We start from the raw sequence: 17,432 nt of genomic DNA, 5'->3' as shown, positions 1-17,432 counted from the left end.
TGCAGGTGAGGCAGAGATGTGTTGCTGATACTTGATCTGGAATGAGAGAGTTGGCTCACCACACTCTTCCTGCTCACTGTGGCTGCCCTTGGCACTGTTGCATATTGCTTATCCTCTCAGCTCTAACTACATCCAACACTGAGCCCCAGGAGAGGGTCAGCCCTGTCTCTGCTGTATTTCATCAGAGCTGATCTTAGCTCAGCCAAAGAAAGCCAAGTAGCAGGAACTGAGGTTTCTTCTGGAAAGAGCCATCCCTGCATGTCCAAGACACCTTTATGCCAGTTGCAAGGGCTTTGATGTTTCCTTCAGATTTTTCTTCCTTCAGTATTTTACAAAAGAATTGCCCTTGTCTAACCCATCTGTGGTTTGTTCATTTCAAGCTTTATCTTTTTAGAAGTTAGCTTACTATTTCATGAAACAACACAAGGCTCATTTCATTAAATATTAATATCAGAGTAATAAAACTGAACCATCAGAGTTTTTAATCATCCCTCTTTCGATCATTAGATCTTATGTGAGTTATTGATGATATCATATCAATACAGTGACATATGAAACATACATTGCCAGAGTTTAAGCATCAAAAACATTACACTGTGCTATGATTCCATCATGTGAGTTCTTCGTGTTTACTTGTGACATAGAAAAATAGAACAGAATATAGATCTTTATACAGAATGCTATCATGAGAATGTGCATAGATCTACATTTGCGGACCATTACCAGTTCTAAGGCCAATATGTATGTGTCTAGTGGAAACGGGAGCTGACATGTTTCTCTGCATTCAGGGTAACCAGGCCAGTTTTCCATTCTATGACAAAGTAACAGAAATAAACATATTATAAGGAAGAAGCTTTGCTTGGGTTTGTGGTCTCAGATGTTCTGGTCACTTTGCTCTGTCACATTGTTTTCTGTTTTTGTTTTGTTTTTTGATGAGGCACAACATGAGGGCAGAACAAAGGTGTTCACCTCATGATGGCCAGAGAGTGAAACAGAAGAAGAGACTTCTATCCCTGAATCCACTCCAAAATGCCCTTGGGGACCTAGCTTCCTCTCATCAAGCCATACACCCCACAGGTCCCAGCACCTCCTTGATTTCAATGACTAGAAGCAAGCCTTCATTTACTGGGATAGTCCAAGACAGATGGGTAGGCATAATTTCCCATTATGACTAGTACCTGCATTGGGAAATCCCATGACCTTCATGCTAGAAAGTATGAGAAAGAACCAAAGGCAAGAAGATAGGAAGAAAGTCAATATACAGACCACACAGCTCAATGTTGGGGAAGCTTGTTAAAGTCTCAACAAACAGTAAGTATGCTCTCAGCTTATTCTTAGCTGTCATGGTCCCCTATTGTAGATTGATTTTTATTCAGGTCCTGTTCATGCCATACAAAGACCTGTGTGTTTCCAGGGTTCAAAACAAAATGGCTGGAGTTTTACAGAAGGCTCAGACAGTAAATCACAATCCAAAGATCTGACTAACAACTGACATTAAAACTCTTTGCTGCCGTATGGGTTACACTAAGTGGATGCAGTGGGGGTTCCTTCCTTCCTTCCTTCCTTCCTTCCTTCCTTCCTTCCTTCCTTCCTTCCTTCCTTCCTTCCTTTCTTTCTTTCTTTCTTTCTTTCTTTCTTTCTTTCTTTCTTTCTTTCTTTCTTTCTTTCTTTCTTTCTTTCTTTCTTCTTTTCCCTCTTTCTTTCTTTTTCTCTTCCTTCCTTCCTTCCTTCCTTCCTTCCTTCCTTCCTTCCTTCCTTCCTTCCTTCTTTCTTTCTTTCTTTCTTTCTTTCTTTCTTTCTTTCTTTCTTTCTTTCTTCTTTTCCCTCTTTCTTTCTTTTTCTTTCTTTCTTTCTTTCTTTCTTTCTTTCTTTCTTTCTTTCTTTCTTTCTTTCTTTCTTTTAAAGGAGAAGACAAAAAAAGAGAAGGAGAGGAGAAGTCAGAACTGGGAGGGAGCCATTTTGGGGGATTCTAGGGAGAGTTGGAGGGAGAAAATGGGGAATGAATATAATCATAACACATTGTGTCCATGTATGAAATTCTCAAAAAATAAATAAGAAGTATTTTTTAAGATGACAAAAATCCCAAACAGCACCAAACCTCCAGCTGCCTGGCCACCCAGCTGCCTCGCGTGAGGTGAGATACAGAGCTACAGTTTATACACTGCAGAGTGCGAGGATTTAAAGGGATAAGAATGTTTAAATACCTTAACTGATGGGATGCAAATACCAGGTGCCCTGGCTGTTTGCAGATATTTTCTATGGATAATTCAGGGCTTCAAATGCCTTCAAAGCCAAAGTGCTTCTCTGGGGATTAAAAAAAAAGGAGTAAAGTAAAGCCAGAATGGCAATCCTGTGATAAATTGATGCCAGCTTTTAACTTGATAAAGATCCACCTGCCAAGGGATAAGAAAAATGAATTGGTTATTTACTCTGTAAATAAATGTTAATTTTAAACTTTCTCCCTGCTGGAAATGTTCACCGAGTGCCAACCATATTCCAGGCAATAAGTAACAAAAGTTAAAATGTTGAATTATACAAAAATGGTGTCTGCCTCCTGCCACTCATACTGGAGAGATAGACATAGGTCAAAACTAAGAATTTGGGGCACCTAAGTTCTATTTTTTGATAATTGTTTGGCTCTAACTTAGTTCCTTGACCACTTTGGTCTAAAAATAAAGGTTCCTGGTCTCTTGCAAAGGGTTATTGTTCGACCAAATGCAAAGGAAATGATTGGAAACATAAGCTAGCAGAGTCGTCTGCTGGTGGAACAAGACTGACCAGGATTTTCTCCCCTCCTGTGGGTTAAAGTACAGTGGTATGTGGAGGAGCAGAAGGGAATGCCAGAAAGCTGATGATCTTTGAGGCCGGTTTAACATAACAATGAAAGGATGGAAGTTCTGAAGTGACATGCTTTCATACACGAACCTGCATGCTCTGTAGATGGTTTACATGGATCTCTCTGCCTGGCTGAAATTTTTAAAAGTTAAAAGCAGCCATGTCTGCCTAGTGGGAGACTGGACTTAGTTTTTGGCTAATCTTCTCTGGGGCAAAACTTTTAATTACAAACATAAAAGAGGGCTCATCCATTCTTGAGAGAGAACAGGCCAGAATCAATTCACATGAACAGCAGCCTCATGATGGTCAATTGTGAGACAGAGCACAGGGTCCCCAAATGAAGGAGCTAGAGAAAGGACCCAAGGAGCTGAAGGGGCTTGCAGCCCCCTAGGAGGAACAACAATATGAACTGACCAGTAACCACAGTACTCCCTGAGACTAAACCACTAACCAAAGAAAACACATGGTAGGACTCATGGATCTAGCTGCATATGTAGCAGAGGATGGCCTAGTTGATCATCAATAGGAGGAGAGGCCCTTGGTTCCTGTGAAGGTTCTATGCCCCAGTGTAGGGAAATGCCAGGGCCAGGAAGCAGGAGTGGGTGGGTTGGTGAGCAGGGGGAGGGGATAGGGGGTTTTCAGAGGGAAAACCAGGAAAGGGGATAACATTTGAAATGTAATAAAACAAAATATCTAATAAAAATGAATTGTGGGTGTTTAATGAGGTTTGTAGTAATTGCTATTTTATTTTTTAAATTTAATTTAATTTTTACACTTGATATTCCATCCCCCGCACCCCCATCCACCCTTTGACTGCTCCACATCCCACACCTCCTCCCCACCCCACCCTGTCTCCACGTGGATACCCCCACCCCCCACCCCACCTGACCTCCCTGGGGCCTCCAGTCTCCTGAGGGTTAGGTGCATCATCTTTGAAAGAACAAGACCCAGAAGTCCTCTACTGTATGTGTGTTGGGGGCCTCATATCAGCTAGTGTATGCTGTCTGTTTGGTGGTCCAGTGTTTGAGAGATCTCATGGGTCCAGATTAATTGAGACTGCTGGTCCTCCTACAGGATCGCCCTTCTTAGCTTCTTTCAGCCTTCCCTAATTCAACAACAGGGTCAGCTGCTTCTGTCCGTTAGTTGGTGCAAATATCTGTATCTGACTCTTTCAGCTGCTTGTCGGGTCTTTCAGAGGGCAGTCATGATAGATTCTCCCCCTCCTTTTGTTAAAACAGATCTTGCCTGAGTGTATTTGTAAAACAGCATAGGACACTTATTAGCTTCTCTTTCTTTTCTTTGTATTTTAGGACTACCACTACACCTTTTAAAAACAACATGTGTGGTGCAATGTAGGGAAAATACAAATGAGTGTTGTAGTGTTCCCTCACTTCATCTGTCCTCAGTTAGCATCCAAGCAACTTAGTACCTCTTTTCCTGTCTTACTCCTTTTTCCCCTCCATTCTCTTCTGTCTTAGGATTAGTCACATAATTGCTTCTCTCCTGGTTATCTTGAGTATCATAATGAATTCTCTTACTCTTCTTAGGTACGTTTCCTGTCTCTTAGGTGTAAGTGGTTTTTGTTGTTGTTTGTTTTTTTTTTGTTTGTTTGTTTTTGTTTTTGTGCTTTAACATCATAATATATATTTCAGACTTTATTTTAAGAATTCATCTCTTATTCAAATACAAACATCTAAACCAGATGTAGTGATACACATTTATGATCTCAGTACTTGGGAGGTGGTAGCTAGAGGGTCAGAAGTTCAAGTCCAGAACTGAACACACAATGACTCTAAAGCCACTCGAGGCTGTATGAGACACTGTGTAAAGACAGCCAAAAGAACACGAAACAAAATAAGAAAGTATGGCTAAATTACCGAGACATACCTATTAGTTTTAATAATGATATTTCAGTGATAAATGTTTCTTATATTCCTGAATAATTCTATATTAATTTCTATGTGTTAGGTTGTTACCCACTCACAGGGTATTTTCTTTCTGTATCTCCTTGCTGCCATGGAAATCAGTTTCTGTCTGTGCTTCTGTATTTCCTGGAAGGCACATTGTTTCATGTTGGATCATTGGTAGGAAGGTTTTTTCCAGTGCTTTTTAAACATTCCTTATCTCTTGTTTTCCATAGTTTTACTAAAAATTCATCTCTCAGACCCTTAGCTCCTCCCTAAAGGCAATGAGTCTATTTCCTCTGGATGGTTGGATGATTTGTTCTGCCACCTTAACAATGGTTTCTGTCTTTGCAAGCTTTTCTCTTAATTATGATGCATGTGTGCATGCATGTATGTGACTCTCAGTGTTTATGCTGTTAGAAATTTTGTAAATTTCTTTTCTTCACTGTGGGAACTAAAAAGGGGGCCCTGGGGAAGAGAGGGAGAATAGACCCATGTCCCGCCAGAGTTCCACCTATGCTCTGGACAGGCAGATGTGGAAGGGCTGCCATATGCTCTCCACTCAACCCCAGGTGGGCATCCAAGTCTCTGACTCACTCTTCGGGGACTAGACAAGGGGCAGCCCAACCTGGGAGCCCCAGGGCTACTCTCTAAAGCCCCAGGGTTATGGGAGAGAGGGATGAGGGAAGAGAGGTTCCCACACCGGCAAGAGTGAGCACAGCAGATCTTGACTGGAGCACAGGAAGGCCTTCCATCGGGAGATTAGGAGAAAGCCTATCCCATCCTCCAAGTGTGGTGGGTCTTGATGAGCAGAGACTGTCTATGGTTTTAGAGCTTTGTTGTAGAAAGGCAGGGAGAAAGAGAGAAGGTAGAAGAGAGAGAGAGAGAGAGAGAGAGAGAGAGAGAGAGAGAGAGAGAGAGAGAGAGAGAGAGAGAGAGAGGAAGGCTAGAAAGAAAGAGAGATTAAGAGGGAGAGAGGGAGAGGAGAGAGGAGAGAAGACAAAGACAGAGGAGTGAGAGGGTGAGAGTGAGGAGTAAGAGAGAGGTGAGGAGGGGCCTAACAGCCCCTTTTATGGTCTTTACTGTTGCTAGGTAACTGGGGAGGAGTTTAGCCTGAAGGTCAGAAGCTTGGGACATTGCCTATGTGACTTCTAGCCATGCTTCTCTTGTGGGGGCTGTGGGGGGTGGTAACTTAGGCAGGAGCCAGAGTTCCAGGAGCATGAGGGAACGCCTACCTTGTCATTTCGATGAATTATCACCCTTCTGGGGTTCAGACCTCAGCTCAACTGGAGACCAGCCTGTCTGTGCATAGTCCAATGCCCCACACTTCATTAATTTATTTATTCACTTTACATCCTGATTGCAATCCCCTTCCTCCTCTCTTCCCAGTCCCACCATCACACACCTCCTCCTATCCCTCCCCCCTTCTCCTCAGAGAAGTGGAGCCCCCCTCCCCCCATGGGTACTAGGACCCTTCTACCCAATCAAGTTGCACCAGGACTAAGCATATCCTCTCTCACTGAAGGCAAATAAGAAAGCCCAGCTAGGGAAAAGAGATCCGAAGGCAGGCAACCCAATTGTTGGGGGTCCCATATAAAAAGACATCTGCTACATATGTTTGGAGGCCTAGGTTCACCCTATTCATGCTCTTTGTCTGGTGGTTCATTCTCTGGGAGCCTCCATGGTTAATTTACTCTGTAGATCTTCATGTGGTGTCCTTGACCCCTCTGTCTCCCTCAATCTTTCTACTCTTATACAAGACTGCTGAAGCCCTGCTTGACTTTCTATACCTCTTTTAGTCTTCTGACTCAGTAGTTCTTTTTTTCCATCCAGATTTTCAGGCATACATATACTAAATGTATTCTTATGTGTGTCATATATTGTAAGTATTCCCAGTATTCCCTTTTTTAATTAATTAATTAATTAATTAATTTACAGCCCATATGCTGCCCCTGTCTTCCCAGTCCTCCCTTACTGAGTTCTTCCTCCCAACCCTCTCTCCTCCCCTTCATTTTTGAGAGGGTACCCACCCCCCTACTCCTCCCCATATCCCTCTACCGTGGAGCATCAAGTCTCTGCAGTATTAGGAACATCTTTTCCCACTGGGGCCAGTCCAGACAACCCTCTGCTATGTATGTCAAGGCCCTCAGACCAGCTTCTATATACTCTTAGGTTGCTAACTCAATCTTTGGGAGCTCACAGGGGTCCAGGTTAGTTTACATTGTTGGTCTTCCAATGGGGTTGGCAATTGCAAGACCTTCCAGGGCCTTCAGTTCTTCCCCAAACTCTTCCATAGGGGTCCCTGACCTCCATCCAATGTTTAGCTGTAGGTGTTTTCATCTGTCTAAGTCAGCTGCTGGGTAGAGTCTCTCAGAGGACAGCTGTACTAGCTCTTGTCTGCAAGCATAACATAGCATCACTAATAGTGTCAGGAATTGGAACCTGCCCATAGATGTGTGGGTCTCAGAGAATCAAAGACTCAGGAATAAACATCTATGGACACTTGATTTTTTTGATGAAGAAGTCAAACCATATAGTGGTAAAAAAAAAAGTAAGCATCTTCAACAAATGCTGCTGTTCTAACTGGCAATCTGCATGTAGAAGAACACAAATTGATCTGTATTTATCACCTTGCATGAAGCTCAACTCTAAGTGGATCAAGAACCTCAACATAGATCCAGATACACTGATTCTAATAGGAAAGAAAATGGGAAATACCCTCAAACATGTTGACACAAAAGAAAATTTCCTGAACAGAATACTAATGGCTCAGGCTCTAATATCAACAATTGACAAATGAGACCTCATGAAATTGCAAAGGTTCTGTAAGGCAAAGGACACTGATAATAGGATAAAAATGCAACCTACATATTGTGAAAAGATCTTCATTAACCTTACATCCGATAGAGGGCTAATATTCAAAATATACAAAGAACTCCTGTAACTATTTTCAACTCATTGTTTTTCCCCTTGTTTAACCTGAAGCTGTATCTTGGTCTGCCTTGAGTTTCAAGTGTTTCCATCTTATATGTATGTGATATTTAACTCTACTAAAATGTAAAGAATTTACCTCTTACTGATCTTCATTGTTTTTCTATTAAGAACATCATAAGTTCCTCTGTATTTTTTCATCTGTAATTGTAATTACAGTTCTTATTTTAATTCCATGTGCTCATCTCATTATTGTTGCTCACAATTTTGATCAAATATTAGACATTGTTTATAAAAGATTATTGAGGTGGTGCACACCTGCAACCCCCAGATTCAAGAGACTGAGACATGAGGATTGTAAATTTAATTCAGTCTGGGCTATAGAATGAGACCCTATCTAATAATTATGATACAAATAAAAGCAACAATAATAAAGACAGAGTTGCTGAGGCTCTGAAAGCAGTCACCCTCAGTGAGGGAAAGTGTACAGCTTTCTAACAGATAGTGTGAGCGATCACTTTGAAATTGTCTGCCTTTTCTATATTGACCTGACCCCTAGTATGTAATTCTCCTTGAGTTTTGTGAGATCCTAGAAATAAAAGAGCAGTCTTCCTTATTCTTGGGGTGGGGGCTGGAAATCTGATACCCCCCCCCCCAGCAGCACAGGGCCTTCATGTTTCTTGCACATGTTTGTATCATCTCCCTCTCAAGTGTATAGCTTAGATGGCTGCAAATGTCTTTGGTGAAAATTACATTTATAAAGACAGGTTCATTTTAAAAAACAAAAGAACATAACAATAAAATGAATCCTAATGATATTCTACTGCACTCAGATCAATGCCTTGCTCCACCATCATCAAGAGAAGTTTTGTCTTGCAGTAGATGGGAAAAAATAGAGGAACCCACAACTAAGTTCAGAGAGTAAGAAACCTTTGAACATTCAATCCTAAATGAGATGTCTCCATGAAATCTCTCAACTTGGGACTCAGGAAACTCAATAGAAGAGGAGGCAAAATAAGTAGGAGAGTCAGTGGGAATGGAGCACACCAAGGAAACATGGCCCTGTAGACACAGCAGGACTGATGCATGCAAAAACTTAGAGAGACTGTGGCAGCATCCACAGGCTCTGCATAGCTTTAGTGTGTGCATGCATGCATGCGTGCGTGCACACACACAATATCAAATAGATGGTATATGATATGCATATGATTTGCCTGTTTGTTTTCTGGTTAGAGAAAGGGCATGGATTTGAGTAAAGGAGGGGGTAACCTGGGAGGAGTTGGGAGAGGAGAAACCATAATTAAAATATATTATGTGAAAAAAATCAATTTTCAAAAAAAAGTATCCCTAGTCTAGCAACTTGCTCCCTAAAGTCCAGTGGATCAACCTCTAGGACATGTTTGTTTACTTGTTGCTTTTGCTTGCTTGAGACAAAGACTCACAGCCCTCCTGCCCCAGTGTCCTGGGTGAGTACTAGGCTCCGATGTATATCATCTTGCTTGTTTTAGGCTGTCATTGTTTTGAATAATTTTTGAAAATTAATTTATCCATTTCACACAAACCATATATACATGCAGCACATTCTAGTTACCCTCCTTTCTCTATCTACACATATCCCCCTCCCATTCCCACCAAACTTCTGCTCCAATCTCATGCTTTTTGTTTTTGCTCTGTGACCCGTGGGGATTAAACAGGGCCACCCCATGGGCAGGAGTCAAAGCTACCCACTGGAGCATGAGAAACACGCCAGTGGCCACATCTCTGGAGATAATGACTTCCTGTCTGCCAGCAGCCCTCCAATGCCATTAGCTCCTCAGGGTAGGAAGGGGCTCCAGCAGTCTATCCCAGCTATGCAGGTAGCCTAACTGTTATAAATGTGTTAGTGCCATAACTATGCAGGATTGTTTTTTGTTAAGACCTTACCCTGACCTGGGAGGAACTGCTGTGTCAAATGAGGCTCACATCAATATTTTTTTCTTGTTACAAAGATACTGATTTTTCAAATCTCTTTTGTTTTTCTCCAGAGTTATGGCTGTTCTCTGACAGTGCTATGCACCGGTGGGTAGTAGGCTTTAATCCAGATAGACAAAGAGAGATGTGCTTCAAATGAATTTTGCATAGCAAGTCTCTGGTGTTACTGTTGGAAGTCAGTGTTATTTTTATTTATTTTTTAAATGAACACATTTTTAACAGTGTTTTCCATTTTTTTCATATACTATAGTATACTATACTATACTATACTATACTATACTATACTATACTATACTGGTTCTAACAGCGTTGGGGAGGAAAATGATCAAGTCTCCAGCTGTGGTTGTGGATGTATCTATTTGGTCCCTTTAGTGGTATCAAGAATTAAAACATACATACACACACACACACACACACACGTCTATTTCTTTGTGATGAGTTGAGCCTTTTTCATCATGCCCCTCTTTGTTTCCTTCTATACCTTATTTTAAATCCACAGTATTGATATAATCACTGCTAGGTTCCTCATGGCTAAGACCTGTGTGGCATAGGATCCCCATCCATTTTACTTTAAGCATACCTGGATCTCCATCCTCAAAATAAGTTTTATATAGTTCATATTTACCTACAGCTTTTCTCTCTGAGTGGATGAAAGTGTGTAACTGACAAACCTGTCATGTGAGAGCTTGATGTATGAGTGCCTAGTAAGGTGATAAGATGAGGTTATACATTTATCAGGATTTTTAATCTCATGGACAACTTCTGACTGTGACCACAGAAATTCATGGGTCATAACCTGGACTTGTTGAACTTGAATATTAGAGTGATTTTAGTTTATGCAACAGTTTGAAAACAGTGTTGAGAAAGTCATCAACAGATTTGAAAAAGTAAACAATAGATGTGCTTCTGGTATCATGATCTACCTTTAAACATGTCATGTCATTTGTTATGTGAATGTTCAGTACTGGAAACTGTTGCTTTTCTCCTGCTCTTTTTTCTCCTGCTCATTCTACTTCCAGTTGTTATGAAGCCAGGAAGATATCACTGTGCTTTGCTTGAAATGGTTATTAACTATTAAATTGTTTAGGTGTGTGTGATCATGCATGTGTGTGCACGTATGTGTGCATGCATGTGTGTGTGTGTGTGTATGAGAGAGAGAGAGAGAGAGAGAGAGAGAGAGAGAGAGAGAGAGAGAGAGAATGAGAGAGAGATTGTAGGTTGTTTTGTTTGTTTGCTTGCTTATTTGTTTGTTTTATAATAAGGTCTAGCCAGTAGCCCAGACCTGGCTTCATATCCACAATGTTCTTGGCTCAGGCCCTTAAGTGCTAGGATTAAAAAGAAAAAAGTCTGTATAATGAAACTATAAAGTGTCCAGAATCAATATTTAAGATGATCTGACTTTTTACCACCTACCTTTTTATTGTGTCTGAAGAATTTCCCTTCACTGCAAGGCAAAGCTCCAAGGGAGCAGGTGCCAGTTTTGTTTGCCATCTTTATTTTCCCTTCAAGCCTTAAACATATTTTCATTAAATAATGTCTTCTAGGTTGATAGATTTTTTTCTCTTTAAATATTTAAAGATGATAATAATTCATCTGCTGACCTACTTAGCTACTGTCTCATCTGTTGCTGTGGTAAAATACTTTAACAAATGCAGATATAAGAGAGAACTGATTTGTTAGGGCCATGGATCTAGGGTGCAGCCATCCTTGTGGGATTCAAGGCAGGACCCAGAAGCAGCTGGTCACTTTGACCATAAAGAGCAGAGATAGAATGAAGGGTCACTTACTACTCATCTCAGCTAGTATCTAGTACAATCTAGGACCCAACCCAGGCAATACCACCACCACTGGGTCACACCACATCAGTTAAGATCATCGGTACAGTCCTTATACACATGCCTACTGGGCGACATTATCTAGACAGCCTCACTCTCTTCCTACGTGATTGTACATTGTGCCAAGTTAACAATTTAGACCATCACAGCTGCTGACAAGAACTCTGTAATAATTATTCTTATTTATTTCTTTATATATGCTTCTATTTTCTGGTTCATTATAAGGGTTTTGTTGGTTTTGTTTTGTTTTGTTTTGTTTGCTGGGTTAATTTACTGTAAAGAATAGCTGTCCATGATCTCTAGGGTTCAAGGCACCCAGGCTGGAACTCTCAGGCAATAGCTGATCTTGTCTTTAGGGAGATTCTTCTCTAGGGAGACTCTCTTCTGCTCTTGTTGCCCCTGGTAGACTCAGATCCAATCAGCCCACCCAAGACAGTCCCTTTACTAAGCATTAACTGAAGTTCTCAGGTTTTTATATTGGTTTCAAGGGTATGTATGTTCATCTAGGTTTTAGTATTGTTTATTTGGACCTATGATGGCTATCATTAAACCAAGAAAAGTTGGGCAATACTTTCTTCAAGATTCTTTTTGTATTCCTTTCTTTTTATTTTTTATCTTTCTTAAAATCCCCCAAATATAGCCATGAACAGAGCATTTGATTCTGTTTCACTAGATCCTTGAAGCCCTTTCTCTCCTTCTCTTTTCTTTCTCAGATTTTTAAAAACTCTTTGCTTTCACTTAGGTTGTTTCTGTTATTATGCTGTAAGGTCCACATATCTTTATTTTTTAAGTGTTTGACCTTAAACTCATTTATTGATTTTCTACTATACGTTTTTCTCTTTAAATGTAATTTTCTTCTTTATTGCATGTATATTGATATTATATTCATGTATTTTGAGCCTTTGACCATATTTGTTAGAATTTACAATAGCTGTTTCATAGGAATTCATGTCTGTTAATTCCAGTGTGTTTACTTGAGGGTATGTATGTATGCATGTATGTATATGTACCTAGATGCACATATGCATATATGTCCTTATGTGTGTGTGTATGTGTGCTGTGTGTATTTGTATGTATGTTTGTGAATTTGCATTCACGTGTGTGTATGTTATGTGCAGTGTATATGTGCTGTATATGCATGCAGGTATGTATATGTGTATATATGTGTGCTGCATGTGTATGGATGTATATATATCTATGTGTGTATATGTATGTGTATATACATGTGTGCATGTATGTACATGTGCATATGTATGTATATATGTGTACATGTATGTGTAAAAGTGTATATGTATTTTTGTGTGTATGTAAACATATGTGTATATACATGTGTGAATGTGTGTAAAAGTATGCATTTGTATATATGTATGTGTTCATCTGCATACATGTATACATGTGTGGATATGTGTATGCGTGCATAAATGTTTGTATGTGTGTATATGAGTGCATATGTGTTTATGCATGTTTATGTATATGTGATCTAATGTGCATTTTGTACATGGGTATATGTGTTTATATGTATATATTCATGTGTATGTAAGAATACATGTGCATGTGTGTATGTTTGTGTGCATGAGAGCATATGTACATATGTAAATATATGTATATGTGTATGCGTGTGTGTGTGTGTGTAGTTTCTGGTCTACTGACTAGGTGTTACTATGTTTTTTTATTTTTTTATTTAACAGACATTTAAAAAAAATCATTCACTATGCACTGCATGCTATCATGGGTCTCAATGATACTAAAATGGGTCCCATAGGTCCCGCTCTTATCAGAAGTCAGGAAAAGCGGACTATGCAGTTGTTGTGATTGCCAATTGAATAAAACACTAATATATAATTGTTTCAGTTGTTCATAAAATAAATGATAATGTAGGAATAAGACAGAAAACGTGGTACTAGATACTATATGCTATAAATGACTAGTTTCTTTCAGAAAATAAACTCATTCTAGCTAATGGATGTGTTGTCCCCAGATTGCTAGTAGTTATAGGAGCCACCTTTCTAAATTTGAGGTTTGATTTTCACATTCAAATATATTATATGTATCTGAATTTAAAAAGGCAAGAATGTGTCCTTTATTCTTCAGTTATGACAATTCAGGTTTACTGTCTCTTCTGTCTAGTAATTTTATTTTTATTTTAGATAAAGGAATTTCAGCATGACATTGACATGTGAACCTTTAAGAGCCATTTCTTAATGTCTTTGACTACAGCAGGCCGTCCTTCTTTTGTTTGCGGAACTAGAGTGATGTGTGTGGTCTGAGAACTGTTTGAATGGCTGCATCCTAGTCCTTCCTGTGGCAGTTTTGTGCTGGCTCACCTCGGTGCATCTGAATGTTACCTGAATACAGGGGTGCACCTATGCATAGGGCTGTGCTGCTTCTCTGTCTAACTTCCTTCTTTCTGATACTCTACCTTGCAAATTCTAGCAGAGTTGACTGAATTTAATTCTTTCTTCTGCCCAGCAAGACATCCAGGTTCTTTTCATAGTAGTATTGTAGTCTGAAAATTCCCTTCGCATAGGAAAGTAGGATTCTCATGGATTTACCTTCCTTGTGCCTCTCCCTCCAGGTATTAGAGTTCTACACTACTTAAGTATGATTCCCTCAAAAGGTGTTTCATATATTTTTCATTTGTGTATGTAAAGTGGGAGGGGACTCAGGCACTCCTATTTGTGATGACATGGAAATCATACTATTTTATGCTTTTCTTGACATTAATATGTTAACTTGTATCAGACTCTGCTTTTTTTTAAAGCCTACCATTGCTGTATTTTCAGCCAATTTCTGAGAGAGTATGTACAAGGTTTGTATGCATCTGAATTTACATTCCCTCATTTGCCTCAATCTTTCCAGGAACCTTTTCTGAGTGTCACTGACTGTGGGTTCAAGGTACACCTTTCTGTTTCATTAATATTAGTTATGGTCATATCGTTGTTAACAAAAGACTCAACAGGAAAAAAAAACCTTATGAGACAAAAGATTTCTTTTGGATCTATTTTCAAGACTCTCAGTTCATTGTGGCAACATAGGACAGTGGGAGCACATTGCAGAAACTCCCCATGTGGGGTTGGCCAAGAAGCAGAGAAAGTGCTGGAACTGAGGCCAGATCATAACCTTCAAAAGTAGTGATCTAGTGACCTACTTCTACCAGCTAGGCTCCACTTCTTAAAGATTCTTGCTTCCCTAACCAAGGCAACTGACTAGGGATTAAGTGTTCAAAGTATGAAGTCATATGGGATACTTCTAATTCAGACCATAACACTCCTAAAGCAGCTCATGCCCATGGGACTGCCTTGCTCTGAGAGTCCCATGGCTGACCAAGCTCTTCTCCCTAAATCCATTTTAGAGGGCATGGGGTGAGAGCAGAGCAAGAGAGGAACTCAAGAGAAAAGCAAATGCAATGTTGTTTGAAAAGAAATACAGGCTGGGAGCAAAACCACAAGTATCCCTTGCCTGTGGTGAGGGGAACCCAGACAGTACAGGTCTCCTCATTTGCAAAATATTTTGAACAATATGGTGCTTTCTGGCATCCCCGTCTCTTCAGTTTTCATGCTTAAAGATTTTTTCTCAGACCTTTCTTGTGGCTGTCTTCTTTGTTCTTTAGATTAAGGCATGAGCCATATAATTTTTATGTGCATTATAAAAAAATTTTCTTGCCATCCTGGGTCTTTTCTCCTCTTGTGTCCCTAGGCACTGCTTGTAAAGCTCCGTTGGGGGCCTTCAGAGGTTCCCATGTAGACACTTGCATGTACTTCTCTATCTAGACCATTTCTCCTTCAATTCTATCTGCCCAGCAAATAGATGTCTGGTTAAATGTCATCTTCTTAGGAAGCTTGCTCGACAGCCCAGATGGGGCTGAGACACATCTCCGTGCAGAGTTATAAATCTCTGTGAGGGACAGAATTTTTGTACTCCATTCACACATTCACAAATGTTACTAAGACCTGCCGGTGTTCATTATGCATACAATCTGGCTGCTTGGAGAATAGATAACCTCTGAACTGATTGCTAAACCAGACAAATTCCAGGACAGTTCAAAAGATAAGTACACAGGCTGCTAGCTCAGTCAGCATAGCTATTTCATAGCTGTACAAGGTTGAACTATGCAAGCCTTTAAGCCTCAGTTTCTCCTTTGAAAAGGAGCAGGAAGAGAATACCTGCCCATAGAGGTGTTGCTGTACATGTCATGAAGCATTCAGGGGGTGAGCACACTACCCACTTTCCATGTCCTGTGATCTGCTGGGTTTGGTCATCATGGTTAGCCATACACCTTGGACAGTGCGAGCGGTAAGGAGCCTGTAGCTGCGCATGTCACATGGTACTTGCTCTCTTATATTTCATGAACACACTATGCTTTGGTAAAGACACAGAATGGTCATAGTCCGAACAGTGGGTTCGTCTTGTGTGTCAGGAAATCAAAAGTCTGTTATTTATTCTACCTCCTGTCTACTTCTTCACATCATGCATATGTGACTCTGTGCTGAGGTTCAGTCAGCGGATCAGGAAGGATCCAGAATCCACTTCTCCAGGTTGGGAGAATGAGTGTCCTCAGGGTCCCCCCCCCCCAGTGCATAGTCGTTACCTTTAGTTTCAGAAAACAAAACCTCACTGTTATTTTTCAAATATTAAAATTGCTGGAAATTAGAGCCATTTCTCAAAATTCTGTATAGCAAGAGTATAATTAGATATTATCCACCCATGTGTACTTTTAACTTTTTGATGCTTGAGCCTCTTGGCCACACTCAGTTACCCTAAAACCTCTACCTTTCTCATCTCCTTTTCCTAACCATTAGAGAACAGTCTCATCATTGGATAAGAATATCCAACTTCACACATGTGCCTTGTCTTGAAAGTAGAAATTTCCAAAAGCTCCTAATTGTGATTTGATTGGGTCCTTTAAAGGCAGTTTTGATACCTGTCATTGTCTTGCATTGGCTGCCAGATTTACAGATTAGCTCGTGGTTTGGGAGAGATCATTAGTAGACACTTACTTTGCAGATGCATAAGTGTATAAATTAGACTGCTAGGATGCAATCTGATTTTCAGCACATTCTTATACCTGTATAAATAATGAAGGATGCTAAGATGCTCCCGTATATTTGGTTGGATATAATTAAAATCCCAAAGGTTGTGGTTTTTAAAAGCTGCATTTGCCAGCTGTCTGCTGGGAGTTAGAGGTCCTAGAAAGAGAGAGGGTTTCTGTCTTAGTCTTTGCTCTGCTTCCCTGTTTATCCTTTGTTGCTCTTGCCTTTCAGCTCTCCAATTAAAGGCACAGTCCATAAAGAGTGCCAAGAAGGGAGATGAGGATGACTCCTGTGCCTAAGAAGCTGATTTAGGGAGCAGACAGATGAGAGATCTGACTGAATAACGTATGGTAAGTGACAGAAATGAAGGCAGGACACCACAGCATCCATCAGGATGCTTAGTCCTTCAAGGTAAAGGACCAGGAGTCAGAGATACATCCTGGCCACGACCCATCTTAGTTTAGCCCTTTGGGAATTTTCTTCAAAGATATTCTCTCCTCTCCTCCCCTCCCCTCCCTCCCTCCCTCCCCCTCCCCCATGTGTATGACCTCCCTCCTTCGTTTTCTCTCTAATGTTTTTCATGTGAATCCAACATCATTCACTGTTCCTTTTACTCCTAAATTTCACTTTGTGTCTGTATCTCTATAATCACAAATATCTATTTACTCTTCCTCTAGAACTTTAGTCAACACTGGGAACCAGGAAGAGCTCATGCTCACATGTAAATATCTGTTAAGACTTGGTTATTCTTTGGTGGGATTTTATAGAAAAGTAGGATCCTTAAGCTATACAAAAATATCTTTTGTTACGTGAAGGCTGTATCAAAAGCTAGGAAATGTTCTTGCAGCTGAAGAGAAAGGGATACCTGGGGAGTAGTGTCAACGATCATCACAAACTGTGCTTGGTTTCCTCAATTACAATTCAAA

The 17,432-nt window shown here is 40.3% G+C and overlaps 1 long non-coding RNA gene across 1 annotated transcript in view; it reads left to right on the top strand.

Annotated features, from left to right (window-relative positions):
* LOC147001593 (uncharacterized) overlaps positions 1 to 16,850 on the top strand; it is a 93,679-nt gene extending 76,829 nt beyond the window's left edge. The window contains exon 4 of the long non-coding RNA XR_015044886.1: positions 16,738 to 16,850. This is a non-coding gene — a long non-coding RNA (uncharacterized LOC147001593). The remainder of the gene's footprint in view (positions 1 to 16,737) is intronic.
* Positions 16,851 to 17,432: the final 582 nt, after the last annotated feature.

This window comes from Mus caroli, unplaced genomic scaffold (assembly GCF_978045245.1).
Source record: "Mus caroli unplaced genomic scaffold, Mus_caroli_1 scaffold_13, whole genome shotgun sequence".
In the NCBI taxonomy this organism is placed as follows: domain Eukaryota; kingdom Metazoa; phylum Chordata; class Mammalia; order Rodentia; family Muridae; genus Mus; species Mus caroli.
The sequence above is the reverse complement of the archived record's forward strand: the minus strand, read 5'-3'. Positions and strand labels throughout refer to the sequence as shown.